The sequence below is a fragment of the Trachurus japonicus genome, chromosome 10 (assembly GCF_045865225.1).
Source record: "Trachurus japonicus isolate A0001 chromosome 10, Traja_1.0".
Taxonomy (NCBI): Eukaryota; Metazoa; Chordata; class Actinopteri; order Carangiformes; family Carangidae; genus Trachurus; species Trachurus japonicus.
This window is the reverse complement of record NC_140916.1, coordinates 11,069,123-11,090,976: the sequence shown is the minus strand read 5'-3', so window position 1 is coordinate 11,090,976 and position 21,854 is coordinate 11,069,123. Positions and strand designations below refer to the sequence as shown.

At 41.9% G+C, this 21,854-nt stretch overlaps 1 long non-coding RNA gene across 1 annotated transcript in view; it reads right to left on the bottom strand.

The window, feature by feature from the left end:
* Positions 1-1,088: 1,088 nt before the first annotated feature.
* The window catches only part of LOC146979407 (uncharacterized), an 80,659-nt gene continuing 59,893 nt past the window's right edge, over positions 1,089-21,854 (bottom strand). Inside the window, exons 2-5 of the long non-coding RNA XR_015036870.1 lie at positions 14,941-14,998; positions 6,930-7,012; positions 3,152-3,239; positions 1,089-1,221 (exon numbers count right to left, since the gene is read on the bottom strand). This is a non-coding gene — a long non-coding RNA (uncharacterized LOC146979407). The remainder of the gene's footprint in view (positions 1,222-3,151; positions 3,240-6,929; positions 7,013-14,940; positions 14,999-21,854) is intronic.

Here is a 21,854-nt window from a genome sequence, read left to right as displayed (position 1 = left end):
CCGCAACGTTAGATGGGAGTAATTCCTACACAATGTACCCTTAAATAAATGAGTCTGTTTTATTTCTAATCATAATTAGAATGAAATAATTATCAAGTTTGTGTGTTTTTGTTGTTGCCTTTAAAATCTGTCAAACTGCTGGAAACAAACATTTGGTGTTTGGCTCTTTACTCTGCAGGACTCATCCTCTCTGTTGAGGCTTATGGCATTTCCCTCTCAGCCATGAGCAATGTTTACATTCACCACAGTGATTAGACTACACACAGGCACATCTGTCAGCACACACACACACACACACACACACACACACACACACACACACACACACACACACACACACACACACACACACACACACACACACACACACACACACACACACACACACACACACACACACACACACACACACACTCTATTCACAGCTTTCCTCCTCCTGCCCTCTTGTTACGTCATGTTTTTCTCATGTAACATGTAGTAGATCAATCATATGTGTGTGTGTATTGATCAACCCAGATTGGTTAACTGTGTTTGAACAATATGGGCTGTAAACACACGCACACACACGCACATATCCGCACATGCAGACACAGATCAAACAGCCACTCACATGAGCAAACATACTCGACAATACAGATGTAAACACAGACACACACACACACACACACACACACACACACAGAGCTGAGGCTTCTGATTTCATCCATGAAATGTACCTGCATCTGTCTGGCTATGTCTCTCGCCCCCTCTCTCTCTCTCTCTGCTTCCATCTGCCACACACTGACACAGAGGCTTAGCATGCATTGTGTCCCACTCTGTGTGTGTGTGTGCGTGTTCGTGTGTGTGTGTGAGCACTGCATCCTCTTACTTAACACACAGCAGGAAGCGAGACAGATGGAAACATGCATCCAGCTTTAAGGAAGAGAGGGAGATGAAATATTTACATACACTCATACATCACAGTTAAAGCAGCTGTAAATGACTGTAACAGAATCACATCAGGCTGCACACATGAAACACGCACACACACACACACACACACACACACACACACACACACACACACATGAAACACACAAACCCACACTCATGGTGCAGTAGGACATAGCAGGTTATGATCAGGTCTGACAACCACAGCTGGATTCTTCCTGAACTCTCCTGAGTCATGGTGGACTGATAATCAGGAGCACGCTTCATCATCTGACTGAGGATTTGACACGACTGATGAACAGAAGAATGAATCTGTGAGGCTGTTTGCTGCTGCATTTGTAATGTTTCTGTCTTACGCTGATGTCAGGTGGTGCTGAACAGAAACAAGAAGGATGATCTGATTTATACTGATAACTTTGTCCATCTGTATTTATTCAATCATATTTTTGCATTCCCTCAGCCTATATTCATACTAATCGATATTTTCTCATCCATAATTTACTCCATGTGCATGTGTAGTGGTGGTATAGGCTAATATAAAAATGTAGGTTGTTCTCAAGCATCAATCAAATACTGGAAAGCTGCAGTTCCTCTTCTGACCACTAGAGTCAGTATCTAGGGGTTTTCTTTTTTATTATTATTAACTAAAGTACGTCCGGATGAAAGAAAACATCTCTCGCTTTGTCATTTTTAGTTTCAAAGTTAAATCTACAACAAGCTCTTTGTTTATCTTCCTGTACATTTTCCCAGTTTATTCACCATCGCCTCTCTGCTGTGATTGGGTTACACCCTCTCCTCAGGATGGTGTGGTTTCAGACTCTGACTCTGAGCTGTTTCACCTTAAAGCAACTCAAATTCAATTTTCATTATTATTTTCAGTCCCTGAGTCGAGTCGCTTCAAGCTGATGTTAAAAAATGACATGCAATTATTTTCATTATTGATTAATCTGCCTGTTTTCAATTAGTCCTCTCAGTAAATTCAACAAATATTGTCATAACAAAAAAAAAAAAATGCAACTATTGATAATGTGAGAGGCCGGAGAATTTGGAGAATTTCTCATTAAGTACGACTTAAACAATTAAGCAGGTATTAATCTCCTATTGATCTGAGTGATTAAACTGAAGTGAAACTAATCAGTTCCAGTTCCCCGGGCCTTTAACCCTTTCAGTGCCTCATTCCCGCCTGCCTGCCAGCATGGATCAACAGCAGAGACTTTTATTTTGAAATTCAAATTAATTAATGTCATAGAGACCCTGGAAAAACAGTTTGAAATAAATATATTATATAGTGTAAAAGATTATAGTTGACTCATAGAATATATGGAGCATGTATGTATAATACATGTCTGAATAATATATATAATTAAATCTAATTAAAGAGGGTGGTTGAGTGTCGGAGAATTAAACTAAACCTGTCAAATACATTTGATTGTGACAGCCAGAGGAGAGAGAGGTGGATGAGAGAGAGAGAGAGAGAGAGAGAGAGAGAGAGAGAGAGAGAGAGAGAGAGAGGGAGAGAGAGTGTGTGTGTGTGTGTTGGAGGGCCACACAGTCAGCGAGCGAGTGACACAGTCAAACACAGAGGAGGAGAGAGAGAGAGAGTGATTCAGAGACGCTGCGTCCTGATTGGCTAAGAGGAGCCCTTGTATCTGAGTGGAAGGAATGTGAGCCAGAGAAAGAGAGAGAAAGAAAGAGGGGGGGGTCGGCCAACACGTGCTGCTCCGTCACATGACTCAACACTCTCACTCTCTCTCTCTCTCTGTCTTTTCCATGCTGGTTCGCTCTGATCTCTCTCTTTCTCTCTGCTGATACTCCAGTCTTTTCCCCCTCTCTTTCTCTCTGTTCTGCTCTTTCATCCTCATCTCTCCCCTCCTTTCTCTTCCTCCTGTTATCCTTCCTCTCTCTCTCTCCCTCCCTCCCTCCTTCTTCCCCCTCTGTTATCTCCTCAACCCCTTTTACTCTCCTCCTCTTTTTGCCCTTCTTCTTTCTCGCCTCCTCGCTGCACTCTCTCTCTCTCTCTCTCTTTTCATCACTCTCTTTTCTCTGGTTTTATCTGTAAGTCAGATTCATGTGTGTTGTCTGTAGCGACGCATCCTGCTGAACAAATTATGGAGGAATAAATGTAAATCAAAGAAGTTCATTAACAAACAAGCTGCTACTGTATCACAGCTAATACTCAGCAGCCTCTCTCTCTCTCTCTCTCCCTCTCAGTGTCACTCACCCAGGTTCATCTCTCCTCAGTCTGGATGCCAGTCGAGTTTGTCGAGCCTCTCTCTCCACAGCGACCCTGCACACCAACCAAACACTCCCTATCGACACGAATGCAGACACACATTTAAATGTACACAGGCAGGTGTGTACATCCACCCACACACAAACACACACACACACACACATCATAATGTAGAGACACAAAGATAAACAACCCTCAAACATTTCTATAGGAGGATGTTTCTTGAACTGCTTTTATTTTGAAAATGTCATATAAACATCACGACTTTCTTATTGCAGATACAGTGAAATTTGCTCTGCAGCATTATATCAGCCTGCTTTGGATCTCCAGATAAAGACATACGGTAACTATCGTCCAGCACTTAACACAAAAAGACGTGAAATCTATATCTGGAGTAGAGCAGAACGGGGGGGTGGGGGGGCTTGGTTAGAGGTCACGACTTTATTTATAACCACGACCAAATGACCCAGTGTACCAAGGCAGTGTCATTCTTAGCCTCCTGTAAAACAAGATGGCAGCATTATGACACCAGGAGGGGGTTGAAGGGTGGAGTGGAGGGGGGCATTTAAAAAAAAAAAGAAGGAAAAAAAAGAGGTTACTTGTGAGAATTTGTGTCAAAGGGAGAGGGTTGGGGTGATGGTGCAACAGGGAGGGAGAGAGAAATGGAGCAGATGAGACAAAAGCAAACAGTCAGAAAGACAGAAAATGGATTCAAACCCCCAGCGGAGACAGAAGTGGGGTTTCCATCCACTAATTCGCATTTTCAAAATTTGTGAACAAAAACTCGGATGGAAACACCAGAAATTAAAAAAAAAAGGCAAAGAATTCGCAAAAAAAGTTTTTTTACGCTTGGAGGGGGGTGGATTTGTCAGTGTATCGATAAAAGGAAAATGCGACTTTTTGCTATGGAAACAGGTTTTGTGAATAAACGTTGACCGACGCCGTTCACACCGAAGTATACAGTAGCTATACAAGTTTCCCAGAATGCAGCGGCATACAGCTGTAAAACAAGCGAAAAGCTGTTTCCCACTGTAGCACCATTAAGTTTTAATATTTTTTTCATGCAAGAAACTGTTTAGATCCCCAATGTGCGGTTAGTTTGTCCAAATGATGGCTGTTTAGAAGTTTGCTACGATGTTTTTCAGAGAAGTGAAGCTCCACTTGTGTGAGCAGCGACTGGGTCAACCTGCGTCATCATCCTGGGGGAGAAAAAAGGTCTTTTCTCAATAATAGCAAAACAATAACGAATGGAAAATGGCATGAATTTGCATTTTCTTTTTGTGCATTTTCACAAAATTTGCTCAAAAATTTTGATACATTTAGTTGGAAACCTGACTAGAGACAGTCAGTGAAACAGAGAGAGAGAGCCAGAGGTGCAGAGTGAGGACTGAGGCAGTGTCCCATTCAGTTTCATGTAAAACAGGAGCTGTGGTCATATCAACCGTCAGTCTGAGTTTTACTGCAGCAGGTGTGAGTCCAGGTGTGTGTGTGCTTCATATTGTGATGTTGTGATTTCAGTGTGGATGTTCATTTCTGATTCATTTCAACTCAAACTCAAAAAACAAAATTGATTTTGCTTTTTGTTCTATACTGTCTTTACCTGTGCAGCCTGTAAATGATGTTGTGATAGATGTGATCCAGGATCATCAGACTATGTAATGGCTTCTAAAGTTATTATGTGAAGTGTGAACTCACCGGGTGGAAACGTCCTTAACTCACTTTTTTCCCAGTGGAAGAACAAACAGCATCAAACAGGAAGTCAAACTCAACTGGAAGTGTAATGTACATACAGGCTGACGCACACCAACAACAGTGTGTGTGTGTGTGTGTGTGTGTGTGTGTGTGTGTGTGTGTGTGTGTGTGTGTGTGTGTACACACATTTGAACAGAAAGTCCACGCCTTTCCCTGGAAAGTTAACCAACCTCTGAGTGTAAACACTGTCACAGCTCTTATCAAAATTATATGTCTTTTTAATATTTTGTAAAATGAGTCAATCACTTTTTATAGTTATTTAAAACAATCTATTATGGTGTAAAAAATAATATAAGCATTAACTTTTGAGATGCAGGGGGCCGCACCTGCATGAGATAATAACAGAACGTTACCAGAAGCGTTGTTTTAGAACGTTCTGTTATTATCTCATAGCGTGGTGAATGTGCAGGTCACAACTTGTCCACCAGAGCGTTGTGGAGTTGTTGGATTGTGTATTTGATGAGTTTGATGAGGGAAACCAAGAAATCCCATGAGCCTCCGTAGCGTAGCTCTGAGCAGCTCGCGGCTCTGCTCCTCCGTTCGAAAAATAGCTTGCACCGACAATTAAAGGTAACGAACCTACTGCTATGACTATAGGGATTATGGCAATGGGCCAATTTGCCAAAATGTTGCACTATCCCTTCAATACTGTTGTTTCCTCATATTTGCCACCATCATATCTCTAAGCCCCACACAGTGCAGTTGATGGGCTCATGCACATTTTTATTGCACCTGAGGTGCTGAAAAGTCCCAGCTCCAGTTTGAGATTCATCCCGGAGTATGTTACATCACACTGGTCTCAGTTTAAGTTACCAGGTCCTGTGCTCTTCACATCACTGTTGTTGTAAAGTAAGTAACAGTTTCATAATTTCTGAATATGAGTTGTTGCACCTCAGGAAAGCGTTTTAGAGTTATTAGATGCAAAGGCAACCATTTTAAATCCTCCTTCATCCCCACCTCTGTCTCGCCACTGAACAAAAAGTAGACTGAAGAAGTCTATATAGGCAACTGTTAATCTCTTCTTTGTAGTTTATTAGTTATTTTTTGAATGAATGAATGAATGAATGAATTTATTTATTTTGAACATAAAAAAATAAAATGTAAAAACAAAAAACAGAATATTTAATTCAACTATTCTAAATAATACTTTTACTAATGCTTTTAATTGTCTCACAAACTATTTATATGCACAGAAAATGCATTATATCCCATTTCCTGCACATGATAATGCATTTTATTCTCAAGCACTGCTATATGTCAATTTTCACTGCTGTGCTTCAGTTACTTGTGATTATTGTTACTGTTTGTTGTTGTTATCTTAGCTATGTTACATTATGATAATGGCCATTTTCAACCTCTGTGATTCTTCCACTTTTTTGATCCTGTTAAAAAGCCTGTTGTGGTGTTTGTGAATGCAGCAGGGGGTCACAGGCTTCAGTTTTAGGGTCACAAGCCAGAAAAGCTTAAAGTTACAGAATTAATAGTTGCTGTGACAACTCGTATGATAAAAAAAAAGAAAAAAGAAAAAGCAGAGCAGAGCTGGGGCCTTGGAGTCTCTACGAGGAAAAAATCTCTATGACGGTCGTCAGCTTTGTTAAAATCAATCCACGACGAGACGAGGGCGACCTGCACACGTATCACACAGCTGCTGTTGCTTGTGTGTGCGTGCTGCCACACCGTCGTACACAACAACACAAGTAAAGAACGGTTGTTTAGATATTAGCGCTCTAGTCGGAGAGAGAGAGTATGGATCAGCACACGGCAGCAGGTGCTGATCCATACTCTGCTGTTGGCTCTGTCACGGCTGTCGGAGGGGACGAACGTGAGGCGAATCGAGCCGTTCCTACCGGGAATATTGATCCAAGTACAAACACATGCACGGCGGAGTTATACACACAAGGTAGAGGAGAGTGATAGATGGGCAGAGGGGCTGCAGATTGGGGAGTTAATGCTGACACCACATGGTTTTGGCTCTGAAGCAGTGGAAACAGTAAACGCTTGTTTACAATCTCACCTCCTGATTGAGTCGCAGGTTCAGCAGATGATTCACTTCAAAACCATCTCTTCTCTTCTCCATCCGTCATGCTGCAGACCGCTCTGCAATGAAAGCAGTTAAAAGTTACAGAAACAGAAAATCAGGCTTTATACAGTTTTCTTTTCTTTTTTTTCTTTTTTTTTACAGCAGAGCATTTTTTTTCTAACCTTGAAGGCTTCAGAGTGACTGAATCGGATTTTCCTTTTAAATCACTTTAAAAACTTTCATTACGTGATCGGGGTTTGGGATGAGACCTGAAGGAGCTGTAGCGTCCCCCTCAGCTGCCTCTTTGCAACAACTGTCAATTGTTGTTAGTGAGTTTTTTTATGAATCCCATTAAGTCCAGAACCTTTTTTTTTTTTTTCTCAGTATATCTAGTGCCTCCATGAGAATTTAAACTAGGACGACGCTCATTAAACCGGCCTCATTAAAACCTCTTATTACTTTCATTAAGTAGAGATGCATGGTTAAAAAAAAAAAAAAGTCTCTGCAGTCAACGAGGCGTCGACACAGCCAGAGGCGGAGGAGACTTGACAGTTATGATCACTTACACCAGAAACTGATCTCAGATCTGTTTTACTCCACCATGTTTGACCAGATTAATTCAGAGAGTGATGAACTGCAACAGGTGGTTTTATTCATAATCATAATTTCCAAAGTCTCAAAGCTCTGTTTGAATTTTGTTTTTCTCCCTGAATAATCAAAGTTTGAGCAGAAAAAGTAGTTTTATTATTAATGATGAAAGGTTGCACACTAAAGAATCCCTGCTTTATGCAAAGGCAAAAAAAAACAAAAACATTCTCATTTGAAACTCACTCGTGTCCATATGGCTGCAGGATTAAAGGAACTGGTTCTCTATTGCAAAACAGTATGAATGTAGGCCTACATATGTAATCAGAAGTTACTGGAAGAATAAAACATGATGCAATAAAACTGCCCCCACAAGTGAAACAAGATCAGTCACACATGCACTTTTTCTCTGCACAACTACTTCCTTGTAAAAAGAAAAAAGAAAATACTGAAGCTAAGACTGGTTTAGTTTCATCAGTTTGATAAATGAGCAGGACAAATCCATTCATGAAACAAGTGCATAAACAACCAAACTACAGTGAATCAGCGCTGATGGCTATTTAAGTTTATGATGTTCCTGCTTTTTATTAAATGGACTCAAATTGACGGGTAAAATGTGAAAACAATTTAAAAAAAAAAAAAGCTGCAGCGAGATGGTGAAATCACTTCAGGGAAGAAAATATAAAATGAATCACATTTGAAGAAAGCAGCAGCTCCCATGGTGAATGAACTGTGATTAATTATTCTTATTAACACAGAACAAACTCATGAAATTATTTCATTCAATTTGAATCTGATTTGGATTTTGTGACCTGAATAACTGATTCTTATTATTTGTGAAAAACATCTGAGTATTGATCTGAATAATTTTGACCTGTGGTTTGGTCTCGGGATTCTGATGTGGGAGGGTGCAGACAGGAGTGTGTGTCTGTGTGTGCAGAGGGGAGTGTGCGTAACTGGGCGTAACTGCATTGGCTCATAGAGTGTGAGTTCTTGTAAAGAATGTGTGCGATTCCAGTGTGTTGTAAAAGTTGAGAGTCTGTGTGTGTGTGTACATTAATAAGAATGTACATTATACAAACACTGACTCATCTGAACTCCTTGTATGTGTGTATGTGAGTGAGTGAGTGTGTGTGTGTGTGTGTGTGTGTGTGTGTGTGTGTGTGTGTGTGTGTGTACTTGTGTGTCCACTGGGCTGTGAGTGTGTGAGGTTGACTCAAAGCAGCGTGTGTGTACTCTGTGTCGCATTCTTGTCATTGATGTTTCAATGAGCCGGTGTCTGTTCAAGGCAACTTCTGCTCTTCAGCCCCTGAAGAGAACACACACACACACACACACAGACACACACCATACCCTATGTAAAGGCATTTTAGCATTAACAATGGTAAAGACCTACATAAATTAGCCACAGCATCCAGCAGAGTTAAAAGCTGACCAGTAAATGTCCTGTTATTGTTGTCGTTACATCACCAATGGTATTAAAAGCTGTATTATTATTATTATTATTATTACTACTATTATTATTATTATTATTATTATTATTATTATTATTATTATTATTATTATTATGATGTTGATGTTGCATTTACAAGACAAGACATGAGGTTATAAATACAGTGCTACATCTTCAGTACAGCCTACATGCTACAGTGACTCGGTATCGGAAAGTGAAGTGACCATATGACAGTGCTAGCTGGTTAGCATGCTAACTTTAGCAGAAGAAAAAGAAGTGATTCACATAATGTGAATGTGTCGTCTCCACAGGGATGAAGACTAAAGTTTAAAGGAGAATTCCGGTCATTTTTCACAAAAATAAACGGTCGAGCAGTGCAGTGGTAATGTCCATAATATCTCTGACCGTTTATTTTTGTAAAGAAATCATCACAACAAGGAAAAAGTGTTTGTTTCTGTGGCGGGGAGAGCAGGCGCTCTGCGATCGGATAGTAATGTCTTTCCAGGGTGTTTCAGAGTTATCTGAGGTGAGTGATTACATGCAAAAACACAAAGTTTATACTGTACTGTACACTATATGAGTTGAGTGGTGTCTCGTAAGGATTCGAGTCATGTACCATAGATATTTGATAGATGTTTGTTTGTGTGTTTGTTTTTTGAGTGTTTGTTGTGGGTGAAAGAATTGCCCCCATGTCACTATCCCTAGCGTCGTCTAGCCAGTCCGGTTTGCCTGCATTAATTTTGGTCACGTTTTTTCCTCCCCCTAACACTGGGTGACCATCAGGAAAACGACTTAGGGGTCAAAAATGGCCGGAATTCTCCTTTAACTTATGATTCTTCTAGGTTTGCCACTATTAGTTGTGTAAAACTTACAGAAGTCAACTCCTTTAAAAATGTAAATCTTTACCTGTATCACATAAATAGTATAAGTATGAAACCTGCAGTTTATCATCACATCAGATCCAGGTTGTTTCACTCTCTGTGACCTGAGGTTGAACTGCTAATCCTGACAGGAGATTTGAAGATCTGAGTATTTACGGAAGGTTTATGGCAGCGGCAGGATCCAAATTTGAATATTTGGGAACAAGTGTTGACTGTGATTATGAGTCGGTTCCAGTTGTGTGTGAAATCCTTCGAGAGAAAATCTGTTCCACTTGTTACTGTGTGTTGGAGCAGTCATTTGTTTAGCCGCCGCAGAGCGAAGCCGCTGCTGCAGAGGAACGATGGAGAAATATGCAACGCATGTATTCAAAAAAGGAAATGTTTTGCATTCATTAGAAATACAGATGTTACAGATGAAGAGACAGACACCAACACAGTTTCCATCCAAATATTTCTTATTCCTCTATAAAGTCATTCAGTGAAGAACTTTGTGCTGAATAACATATTTCTGTCCTCCCATGGATTTTAGATTAAAAATAAGACAAGAATCTTTGAAACTGCGCAGGTGCTTCCTTGAAAGTCAAATATAGAACAAGAATGAGGGAAAATAATCTCTTTCCAACATTTAAATTCTTTTATTGTATCTGTGTTTTGCAGAGAGAGAGAAAAGTTGAATGCAATTTCCCAGAAAAAGGAACCACTCACCATATGAAAGAAATATTGACTGGAGTTCAATTTCATTACAGCTGGAGGCCTCCAGTCGTCTTTAAGATAGATCCAGATCTACAGGGTTATTCTGAGGTATCTTATTCAGATATGATACAAGTATATGTCTGTAACAATATGTCAGGACCGTCTTTAGATCCTAATTTAAAATAGCAGTCTTCATCAGGCTGTGGGAGTGAAATCAGATTTAAACCAGACGGAGCCAAACTCTGCCGCGTCTCCTCCGTCTCGATCTGGCTTGTTGTGTCGGAGACGTTTGGAGGGTGATTAGTTGCTCCTTTTGTTGCAGCTGCTGCTTCACACCTCTGTTTACAGCCTCAGGTCTGGATTATTTGTCTCAACCTGACGGAGCTGGCAGCCGCTCAGCTGCCGTCCCAACTCAATCACTGCATGTTTAAGGAGGAGCCACAGGTTCTTTGTTGCCGTCAGTTTTCTGTCTGAACAAAGTCTCTAAGTGGAAGAACCTGAAGTGACAGGAGCCGAACAAAAACACTAGCAATTATGTGACGTTTAGGGACTAGTTTTCTTCCGCGGATCAAGCTTTTCTAGTCTTCACTTCCACTATAGGGCTTTCCTACCATTTCCAACACAATCTGGGGTTCAGTATTTCATTATTCAGTGTCCACGTGCACTGGGGATCGAACCACATCTCAATCCTAATCAGACCGGATAAGACTCTGAAACTTCAGACTGAGAAAGTTCTTGTTTGTGGTCAGCGGCTCATTAAGGAGGAGCAGAGAGACACGATAAACACTGATACTCCCCAGACTGATGCAACAAACAGCTACTGGACATCAAACATGGGAGGAGCCTATTAGCAGAAAATGACCCAGACCAACTCCTGACCATGAGTTGGAGCACAAGATTTTAACATTGAAAGTTGTTGTTTTTTTTTAATTTTTAAATAACGATTAAAGTCCAGAGTAACTGTCAAATGAGCAAGCTATTAAATGATCCTGCATCAAAATTCTTGCAGAAAAAGCACCAATGCAACACAATGGTGGAGCCATACATGTACAGAGCTCCATTTAAACTGAACTCAGTGGCCTGTGCAGAGAGTCTTTCTACCAAACAGCCCCAAGGAGCTCCTTATCTTTTCCCTTTCTGTGTAATAAGCCATAAAAGCAAATTGTCTCAAAACATTTTATCAGCTTCCTCCTTTAAGTTCCACAGAATTTCCCTGGTAGAGACTCGGACTGAAACAAGGTCACAGATATAAAATACATGTACCTGAATCAAACAGTAAACAGCAAACAGCAAACAGCGTGGACAGAGGAGCTGCTGAGAGACACAGTGAGACGGAGACGTCTTAAAAACAGCTGCAGGACATTTCTGAAGGGAAACACTGATCCTAACAGGTCAGAGTATGAAGATAAAGATCAATCCGAAAGTGACCTGGCTGCTTAATGAGTGACACTCTGGACAGGTGAATGAAAAACTGAACGACTGTTGTAGGAAAGAACAACAAATAAATGATTTACCTCAATGGATGAAGGACTGAATGTATGTCCAAGAAAGAGAGTAAGAGAGAGAAAGAACTTTCTTCTCCTTGTTATTATCTGTGACCTGATTTACACTTATTTTATTTTATTCTATTTACAACATAAATTACTCATTATTACCTTTATGGTTGTCATTGTTTACATGATGAGAACCTCACCAGGGATGCATTTTGGTTTTTATCATGAGCCCATTCACACCAAATTGAATCAGTTAGGCAGCAAAAAATGTGTTATGATATATTATTTTGGAGTGAGACTGATTTTTCTGAGCTTCCGCCCAGCGACTAAATGCATCAATTAATCATGTAACCTGTGTCTCTCACCACCCTGTCTTATTTGACAAGGGACACAAACTTTACAAACAGTGGTCAGAGAGTGAGCTGCTGTGTTGGAGCTACAGTAGTAGAGTTGACTGTGGCGCAGCAGGTTTGGCGAACGTAAACATGAATATGTGAGGGATAATCAACAAGTACAGTAGTGTGTCTTATGCAGGTTTAAAGCACAATGTGGAGGAAACGTCCCCGGTGTGTAAAGTCCTGTATTGTTTAGTTTATTACATATTTTTTATGCCTCCTGCAGTGAGGCCTCTGAGTGTTTCTGGACTGGACTTTGTCATTGTTTTTGGTAAATGTATAATAAAGTGACATTTGAAGTAACCCTCCTATTGTCCTCCTGAGTCCTGGGTCAAGGAAGGAAGGACGAAAGGAAGGAAGGCAGGAAGGTCGAAGGGATAGAAGGAAGGAAGGAATGCAGGAAGGACAAAGGGAAAGAAAGAAGGAAGGAAGGAAGGAAGATAGGAAGATAGGAAGGAAGGAAGGAAGGAAGGAAGGAAGGAAGGAAGGAAGGAAGGAAGGAAGGAAGGAAGGAAGGAAGGAAGGAAGGAAGGAAGGAAGGAAGGAAAGAAAGATGGCAGGGAAAAAGAAAGGGAAAGGAAGGAAAGATAGATGGAGGGAGGGAACAGACCAGGTCAATTGGATCAAAAGAGGAAGGAAGAAGTAAGGACGGAAGGAAGGAAGGCAGGAAGGTCGAAGGGATAGAAGGAAGGAATGCAGGAAGGACAAAGGGAAAGAAGGAAGGAAGGAAGGAAGGAAGATAGGAAGGAAGGAAGGAAGGAAGGACGAAGGGAAATAAGGAAGGAAGGAAAGATGGCAGGGAAAAAGGAAGGGAAAGGAAGGAAAGCTAGATGGAGGGAGGGAACAGATTAGGTCAATTGGGTCAAAAAAGAAGGAAGAAGTAAGGACGAGGGGAAGGAAGGATGGAAGAAAGGAAGGGAGGGAGGGAGGCAAAAAGGATTGTGGAAAGAAGGACGGGAAGAAAGATGGAAGGAGAGAACAGATTTGTTCAAGGAAGGAAGAAGGGAAAGAAGGAAGGGGAAAGGAAGGAAATAAAGATGGAAGGAGGGAACAGACCAGGTCAATTGGATCAAAAGAGGAAGGAAGAAGTAAGGACGAAGGGAAGGAAGGCAGGAAGGTCGAAGGGATAGAAGGAAGGAATGCTGGAAGGACAAAGGGAAAGAAGGAAGGATGAAGGGAAATAAGGAAGGAAGGAAGGAAGGAAGGAAGGAAGGAAGGAAAGGGAAAGGAAGGAAAGATAGATGGAGGGAGGGAACAGATTAGGTCAATTGGGTCAAAAAAGAAGGAAGAAGTAAGGACGAGGGGAAGGAAGGGAGGGAGGGAGGCAAAAAGGATTGTGGAAAGAAGGATGGGAAGAAAGATGGAGGGAGAGAACAGATTTGTTCAAGGAAGGAAGAAGGGAAAGAAGGAAGGGAAAAGGAAGGAAATAAAGATGGAGGGAGGGAACAGACCAGGTCAATTGGATCAAAAGAGGAAGGAAGAAGCAAGGACGGAAGGAAGGAAGGCAGGAAGGAAAGAAAGAAGGGAGGGAAAAAGGATTGTGGAAAGAAGGAAGGGAGAAAGGAAGGAAAGAAGGAAGGATGGAGGAAGGGAACAGATTGGGTCAATTGTTGTCCCAGTTGTCTGAGCAGCATATTTGTCTATAATCAAACACTTGAAAAAAAATCCCTTCATAGTTAGTTTTGAACAAATAAATATCATGCACACTCAAGATTATACTCAACTAAATATTAATAATTGATCAATTACTGATTTTGCAACCACGTTATTTAATTTCCACCTTAAATCTTTTACTTGAAGTGTGTGTGATTCATCAGTCGTAGGTCGTCCGATTGTTCTGATACGACTGAATTAATCTCATTACATGAAACTGGTGAATCACAAACATGTCAGAGATTTAAGTGTAACACAAACAACACAACCAGCTCAGGAAGCCGGAGAGAGGCCACAATAGTATTTTTAGAGGGAGCTCATTACCTCGCCGCCGACCAATCAAATCGCTCGTCTGAAGTGGCTGGTTGTGTGAGGACTGTGTGTGTGGTGTGTTAGTGTTGTGTGTTCAGTGTTCAACAGCAGCAACACACACTGTCATGAGACACAGGAATAGAACATGAGTCATGAGAGAAAGAGCACTGCACACACACATATATACATACACACACAAAGAAACTTGTGGATACAACATGAAAGTAAACACACTGTGATGTTTCTGCTTAATGTGTGTGTGTGTGTGTGTGTGTGTGTGTGTGTGTGTGTTGAGGATAAAAGATAATGAGAGCCACATTATCACACAGGAAGGACACGAAGATAGAAACTCATAATTACTGTCTTCACTTGTCTGTGTGTGTGTCTGTGTTTGTGTGTGGACACGTCTTGAGTCTGGATCTGTACATTAATCATCGTACCTGAGCTCTGCTGCTGAAACACACACACACACACACACACACACACACACGTTTAACCATTTCCACCTTGTTACAGTATGGGAGGTGCAGGTTCTCTCACCTGTGTGTGGTGATGCGTTCACTGACCCACCTGCTGCATCAGGTCACGGCTGTGAGATCTGAGGAAACACACAGAGTATTGATCAGAAAACTGTTCACCTGAGTGTCGTCAATAAACAGGGAAACAATGTACAGACTCTGAGCAGCAGTAGAGTTTTATAATAAAAGACAAACTACAGATATGTATCGTAAAATTCAGTGTATAAGTCACACTTTTTTTTTTCCTTTTTTTCATCTAAAAAGTTGGGTGCGGGTTATACACCGGTGCCACCTATAGACCAAGGTAAATTTCAACCCCGTTTACACCGTGTTTTCAGTGATCAGATAGCAATCAGATGGAGCTTGACCACATTAAAGTACAGTGATCCGATAGGCCAGACCACCTCAAGAAGCGGTCATGGACGCGTTGTGAGTCTGGTGTAAACGGTGATGTGTTCTGTATCCGCATACGACTACATGGGTGTTTTTTTTCTGATTAATTCACGAGACTTGTTTGGGTCCGCCATAGTCTCTCACAGAAAATAATCTTATTGTTATGTTTTTTTAACAGCGTTTCACCGTCTCTCATCTCTGTCAGTCAGCCCCTCCTCCTGCTGGACTCGGTCTCTCTCTAACATGCGGGCACACTCACACACGTGCTATATTGCGCTAAATGTACAGTATTCAAATTACCCCGCAATCTCTTTTTTCTTTTTTTAATTAAAAATAACAAGAGCTACAATGCAGCACAGAAACTTCATGTTGTAGACTTGTGGAATAACTTGTATAACATTTTTATTTAAAAAATAGGAATAGAAAACCTTGTTTTCTCAGTTTGAGACCCTCATAAATAGACTGCCACTTATATTCCGAATTTTACGGTAATAATATAAGACACACACACACACACACACACACCCACCTGTGATAGATTGTGATTGGCTCCAGCCTCCGGTCAGGCCCTGTGAGGATGAACAGTAAAGATAATGGGTATTGAACGCAGTATGGATATAACATTGATTACACTGTTAACACTGATCACATGTGTTGAACTGATGTGAGCCGAGGAGAAACAACTTCTATACAAGTTTGACACAAACACACACACCAGGTGTACAATCATGAAGATATAATGTCTGTATACTGTACACAGTGTATGTATATACAGTACAAACACACACTGTGCTGTGATCACAGTCGTGTAGTCACAGAGAATATAAAAACACCTGATGCGCACACACACACACTCATAGATTCTCCTTCTCCTCTGTGTGTGTGTGTGTTTGTGTGTGATGTAACACTGTGACTACTGGACTCCTGCTGTGCAGTGTGAGGTTGTGTGTTGAGATGATGCTCGCTCCAAACAACATCACACACACTCTACAGTTTTCCTAGAGCTCAGAGCCAAACTGTGACGACACAATCACACACCGACCGTCCTCAGCGCGCACGCGCACACGCGCACGCGCACACACACACGCGCACACACACACACACACACACACACACACACACACACACACACACACACACACACACACACACACACACACACACACACACACACACACACACACACACACACACACACACACACACACACACACACACACACACACACACACACACACACCGGTGTTGCTTTTACATCGACTGGGAGTTTGGATTAGACAAACAAAGCAGTGGGATCATTTTTTACAGCTCTGAGCCTTCACGTCCTGTTACAATCACAATTTTAAAGTTTTGATTTCTTACCAAGTTTAAGTTTTCTATGTATAACCTACTTTATTTTAATTATTTATTGTTTTATTATATTATTACTCCACTTATATGGTTTTGACATGTTTTATATCCATTTATGTATTTTCATGTGTCTATTCAACTCATTCTATGTCATCTATTTCTTAGAGAGCACTTTAAACACTGTAAACTGTGCTACATGAATAAAGTGTATTATTATTATTTATTATTTTTGGAGCACTGGGAGTGGGTGATGGTCATTAAAAGTCTCTGACTGATCCTGGAAGCCAGGTGCTGATGTATCTGTCTCCCTCAATAACACTGGTCCACACCTGCAATACAAATGTAGGAGATGAAATATTTATGGAGTTGGTGGAGTGAGCGGGACAAGAAAGGTAAAGCAGAAGAAGCACCAATCACAGCAGAGTTTGAGACGCAGACAGATGAGGATTCATTACTGTTATAACACTCATTTCTATAACGAGCTATCAGGCTCCTGTGAATATCACAACAACAACAACAACAACAACAACAAGACAGAGTGGAGGAGGCCTGGATGTTTGATCACTTCCACTTTTCAAATTCATTAACTTTCAAGGATTTCAGAGGCTGGTGGCGACCATGTAAATACGAGTGTTTTCTCTGTGGCTGCAGACGTAGGAGGAGACGCTCACAGCTCCTGATGTTTAAAGGGATAGTGCAACATTTTGGCAAATTGGCCCATTGCCACAATCCCTATAGTCATAGCAGTAGGTTCGTTACCTTTAATTGTCGGTGCAAGCTACTTTTAGAACAGCGGAGCAGAGCCGCGAGCTGTTGAGAGGAGGCTAATGGGATTTCTTGGTTTCCCTCATCAAACTCATCAAATAAACAATCCAACAACTCCAAAACGCTCTGGTGGACAAGTTGTGACCTGCACATTCACCACGCTATGAGATAATAACAGAACGTTACCAGGCAGAGTTGTTTTAGAGGTAAATACAGGGACTGCTTGCCGGAAAACTGCCCCGACAGGAACGCGCATCAGCGGTTTTGCATTCCTTCCTTCTATCCCTTAAAACAACTCTGTCTGGTAACGTTCTGTTATTATTTCATAGCGTGGTGAATGTGCAGGTCACAACTTGTCCACCAGAGTGGTTTGGAGTTGTTGGATTGTGTATTTGATGAGTTTAATGAGGGAAACCAAGAAATCCCATTAGCCTCTGTAGCGTAGCTCTGAGCAGCTCGCGGCTCTGCTCCGCCGTTCTGAAAATAGCTTGCACCGACAATTAAAGGTAACGAACCTACTGCTATGACTATAAGGATTATGGCAATGGGCCAATTTGCCAAAATGCAACTATCCCTTTAAGACGAGATAACGTTTGTAATGAGACGAAGTCGCACAGTGACGATAACAAGGAGCTTCAGCAGAGAAGCAGTGGTGACGTTAGAGGCGTAAACGCAGCGAGTTTAATGTCTGAGAGAAAAGCCTCAGGGTGAGTTTATGAAAATCCACCTGCGGTTAACGACAGGTTAAAAAAAAAAAAAAACTGTGTAAAGATTTATGTGGCGTCATGGTGACGAGCGACGGCAACAACCGTCTCATTAACACGACGAGCATCACATCAGTCACCGCTGACATGTTGATCTGTGGCATGAAAAATATTCACAGTCAAGTGTTCGTGATGACATCATCCGTGACGGGGCGATTATCAGAGCATCGATTATTGGTGTTTCATCCCTCCCATTCATTTTCATGTCTGTTTATCCATCTTCTCTCTATCTTTTCCTGGCTCCCTCCACAAGGCTTCCCTCTCCTCTCTCTTCTTATTTCCTTACCTCTCTCTCTCTCTGCTTTATTTTGGTTGAGAGAGATAATCCCTGAGTCACGTGGAGCGAGTGAGCGAGAGAGAGAGTATTTCTGAAATGTATCACTGAATTCATGGTTCACATACACACACAACCATGTGCAAGTAGAGAACAAATACTGTGTGTGTGTGTTTTTGCAGTAGCTATAAAGTAATAATGCTACTGAAGCCTATTTGAGCTCGAAGGACGAGAGAGGTAGAGAACGAGTGAGTGGGAAACACACACACACATAAACACTCACATAAACACACAAAACCTCGTAGAGCCAATAGAAACAGCTGTTGCTGGACGGTCACCAGAAAACAAGATTCATCTGAGAGACGAAGGGGGGGGAGAAGGAGGGAGGGAAAAGAGAAGGAGGGAGGGAGGGAAGGAGGCAGTAGTGAGGAGGAGGAATGACTGGGAGTGATGGGAATGAGAGGGAGAGGGATGAGTCATGAAGGAGGAGGAGAGAGGAGATAAGAAAGAAGAAGTGAGTGATGGGAAAAAACAAAAAAAGTGAGGAGACAATTAAAGCAGCACATTTTCTTTCAGCCTGAGGCTCCGCCCACCTCACTGCAAACTGTGGCTCTGCTAAGACGCATGTAAACATCTGTTGGGATCTACACAAATATCCCGGGCTTTATGGGTAACGACAGGTCAGAGAGCGGCGGCTCGTTGATAGACACAACATGAGGCTGCAGCTGATTGGACGAGGATCACACCTGGTGTCAACAGGTGTAACAGAGCCGACTGTTATATTTGTCATGTTTCTCCCTCCCATTGTGTTTCCCTGTGAGTCTCTGCCTCTCTGTGTGTGTGTGTGTTGCATCGTAGGGGGCGTGGCTTAACCTTCGCTGGCATCTCTCCACACCTGTCCGCAGTCGATTCATCACCCTCAGCTCTAACTCTCCGTCCACTCATCACATCACTCGCATTGTTTAAACAGCTCATTGCACTCAACACGTTAACTCAAGGTTTCCTTTAAAGGCTGAGTTAAGGGTTCCTTGTTTTAGAGGTAAATTCATGCAAAACCACTGATGCATGTTGCCTTCAGGGGCAGTTTTTCAGCAGCAGTCTCTGTTATTTACCTCTAAAACAACTCCGTCTGGTAACGTTCTGTTATTATCTCATAGTGTGGTGAATGTGCAGGTCACAACTTGTCCACCAGAGCGTTTTGGAGTTGTTGGATTGTGTATTTGATGAGTTTGATGAGGGAAACCAAGAAATGAAAACCCATGAGCTTCCGTAGCGTAGCTCTGAGCAGCTCACCGCTCTGCTCCGCCGTTCTAAAAATAGCTTGCACCGACAATTAAAGGTAACGAACCTACTGCTATGACTTTAGCGATTATGGCAATGGGCCAATTTGCCAAAAATGTTGAACTATCCCTTTAAGTGTCATATTATTTAAGGTATCAGTGACCATGGCGACCTGTTGCAAGCGCTCCGCCATTCATCTGCTCTCCAGCCGTCCCACGCCATCCTCCACCACTCCATCCCTCCTCTCTAAACCCCTTAACCACTCCATCGTTTCCTCTAATTAAATCACTCGGGGTCCAAAACACACACTCCACCGTTACACTATCATCATTCCCAGAGATCGACAACAGACAGTTCAATCTCTACCAGGGAGGAGAGAGAGGGGGGGGGGGGGGGTCTATCTCTCTCTGTCATCACTCACTTTTACCCGTCAGCGGAGGCAGCAGCTGTCGTTAACCTGTATTTTAGTCTGAGAGAGACAAGATCATAAAACAGTGACGTGGTGCAGCACAACAGCTTGATAATAACTCCTTTCATCGTATCTCACTGTAACTCTGACGTCTATGAGAAGAGAAACATGAATATGCAAATTATCTGCATTTGCTGTTTGAATGTGTGAAGACAAAGTCAGTGACAAAAGAAATTAAGCAATAAAAGAATCACCTGTTACCTGAACTATTCATACGTGAGTCTCATGCTTCAGAGCGGTGAGTCGGTCCAGCAAACAGAGACCTGGTGAGTGGAGATAGTGGAGAAATGAAAAGAGCAAAGGTCAAAAACACACACACACACACACACGAAAAATGATAATATCATCTCCTGCAGCCATGACGGAGATGTAAAGTGATATCATCTTGCAAAAAAACATCTCAGTGTAGTTTTCCATCTCCTCTCTCTCTCAACTTCTCTCTGGAGCTCTAGACAACAGGTTGGTGTCAGCCAATCAGAAAAGAGGAGGAGGAGGAGGCTCTGATGCTCTCTTCTGATTGGCTGACTGTTTTGACTGAGTGATCCAATAAAAAATAGAGCAGATTTCAGGATAAAACACTCAGAGAAACCAAATCCTTGGAAAGTATTTGGATGGATGGTGGGTCCAGGTGGTGAGAGGGCGGGGCTTTGGGTGACTGCTTTGTTGTGACATCACAAAGTCACAGGAAGTCCCAACAGCTGGTTTTAAAGGGGACATATTATGGAAATATCACTTTTTGAAGGCTCTTTAACATAAGCCGGTGCATATTCTCATTTGCCCAGGTCAGTATTTCAAAGGAGGTTAAATCGAAAGCAACTGGACTGTTATTTGTCTAGGAAGACGTTTCACCTCTCATCCAAGAGGCTTCATCAGTTCATGTACGCATCTGACCAGGCTGGGACTGGTCCAACTATCTGGTGTGGAGACTCACTATTTAACCACTTGTGTGGGCGTTCACAAGGACTTTAACATACATTTGGGTGTTTGTTTTGCCTTCCGGCCCCCAAAATGTGAGAATTGACAAAAGAAATCTGTAATTTTAAGGCTCCCTAGGTTGTAATCCACGTGGTTTTATGAACTGTTCTTCCAGTGATGTAACTAGGTTTCGAATTTGCATAATCCCACCCCTACCAGGGACCAGTAGAAGGGGCGGGGCAAGCAGTGGTTCATTTGCATTTAAAGGGACAGGCACTGAAACCAGCCGTTCTGAAGAGGGCTGTTTTGAGAGGATGAAAAGAGTTGTGATGTTTGATCCTTGGGGTATTTTGACCAAAAGCATATCACAGACATGTCTATAAGACACCTGGGAACTATTTTAATCTGTGGAAAAGGGGCATGATATGTCTCCTTTAAGGCTCAGTTTCTGAATACAGGCTGTGTGCATTTCTCTGTGGATGTAGAAACTTTTTTAAAATCTGGGACGTTGATGTTATAAAAGAGCCGGAGAGACACAAACACTTACAGGTCAACAGCTGTTTATTAAAACGCCTCTTTTAAGATTAAAGCTGCTGAGCGTCGACCTGTCCTTCAAAGGGTCAGATACTTTATTTATAATAATTCACCACAAACAGATGCAATGAACCTGAGACCAGTTTAATAAGTAGATTCAGAGTTTCAGTAGCTGTGGTTGACTGTTTGTC